This window comes from Apaloderma vittatum, unplaced genomic scaffold (assembly GCF_000703405.1).
Source record: "Apaloderma vittatum isolate BGI_N311 unplaced genomic scaffold, ASM70340v1 scaffold31528, whole genome shotgun sequence".
In the NCBI taxonomy this organism is placed as follows: domain Eukaryota; kingdom Metazoa; phylum Chordata; class Aves; order Trogoniformes; family Trogonidae; genus Apaloderma; species Apaloderma vittatum.
In genome coordinates, this window is record NW_009729627.1 from 1 (window position 1) to 2016 (window position 2016).

Below are 2016 nucleotides of genomic sequence, written 5' to 3' on the forward strand. Positions count from 1 at the left end.
TGACATGTCCCAGCAGGCACTGGGAGGAGAACTGGTGGGCGCCCACAGCTCCCAGCACAAGCTGGAGCAGCTCCAGAGGGGATGGGGTGAGGGGGAGGAAAGCACACGGGGCAGGAGCATCACCCCCAGGTCCCGGTGCAGAAGATGCTCCTTGGCCAACATTGGCCGGTGGCTCCGGGCAGGGACAGTCCCAGCCTGACTGCAGGACCCGTGGGCTTTGTCTTCATCAGTTTGCGTGATGAGAGCAGGCTCAGCAGGTTCTGCTGCACCCAGAGGGGTCTTCTGGATGTGTGGGTGCAAGTCACCCCCCTGGAGGGTGTCCCAGGATGCGAGGAGTCGCCCCCGGCACCCAACGAAGAGGAAGACACGGAAGAGCTTAACCCAAAATAATTTTATTGTTGCTGTTGCTTCTGATACAAAAAAAGGGATTTCACAAAGAGCCATCTCTCTGGGCAGGACAAGAGGGGCACAGGTTTTGGGTTTCGATGCTTCCCTCCCTCCAAAAAACCAACCAGCGCAAAATATCAATACAAAAATAAAAAAAGAAAAAAAACAACCAACCCAAACGAAAACATCGCACCAGAGAGGAATGAAGGAAACTCTGAGCTTTTTCATTTGAGATTCTTGGCTCAACACACACACACAAACCCATCTCTGCTAATTTATTATTATTAATAGTGTTTTTTTTTTCCAAAAAATAAAAAAAGCACCTGTTGGAAAACCAAAACAAACTGAAACAAAATAATAAAAAAAAAAAACAAAACCAAACCCCAAACATCAGGCCACCCATCCTGTCACAAGCTCTGGGACTCTTGCAAAATCCAGAGTCTGGAGCTGCATTATGCAAAAGAGTTTTCAAGTTTGACATTAGCCCAAATACAGTATACAGACACTTCCCCCACCCCACGCGGGGGCAGCATACCGGGAAAAGAAAAACACACACCCCCTTCCCCTCCCTATAAAAAAAAAAAACCAAACCAAAAAAAAAAAGCTACAGGAATATGCACTCCTCACAACAACGAGCAATCATAACTGTGGTGGTTATACATAAATATGAAAGGGAGATGGATACAGTGCACTAACGCTGATGGTTCAGTACCAGCACCAGCTCCTGGAAGCTGGAAGCACCTTAGATGTGTCGAGAAGGTAGTCTTGTGTGTCCCCAGAGTGAGTTAGCACCTTCTTGGCCCCGTGGTGATGCACAGGGTTGGATAAACTGAAACCAGATTCACAGAAAAACAAAAAAAAACCCCAACAAACGAGGCAGTGGCATTGCAGAGACCAGCTGTGTGAAGAAGACCCTCGAGGGAGGAAGAAAAGCCCACCTGGACAGAATGGTCTGGACAGGCAGCAGGGAGACCTCAATTCACTTAATTAATATTTTCCAGACTCTTTTTAGTGCATTGTTTTTTTTTTTTCTTTGGTCTGCATTAACCAGAGACTGTCCAGCTGGGTTGTCACCCTGGACCGACCAAGATGTTTGCGACAACCCAGGAGGGGAGTGGCTCACAGCCCCCGATTGCAGAAGTGCTCCTGGCTGCGGGGGGAGTCTGGCCACAAGACCAGAGTCACCCAGCTGGGGTGGCTTGGACCCAAGGACTCTTTGCAAAATGAAGCTCCGGCTGTCCCTGCCTCTTTCTTCCTGCAGAGACTCCCTACCCCCATCCCCAACTTGCTCTTGCTGGTGGGAAACTTCTGACAGGATTTTTTTTTTCAGACGCTCACCCTGGTGGTGGCCAACGTGCCACGTCCTGCTAAGCCCTCCATCCCCTCTGGCATGAGAAGCTCGTTCAGATGCTCCCTAACCAGCCTCATGACCTTTTTTCCTGCCAGTTTAGTTTGTCACCAACAATGCAATTATTTGCCTTTCCCCAGAGCTCCTCTTCATTTATAGGACACCTTAACCCTGGGCTTGCTGGAGCTCTGGAAAAGCTCTTCCAGCTCTAATCTCTGGAGGGCAGGCCCGTGTCCAGCTTACCATGGTTCCCCACAGGAGCCTGTGGTCCCGTGGCCCGG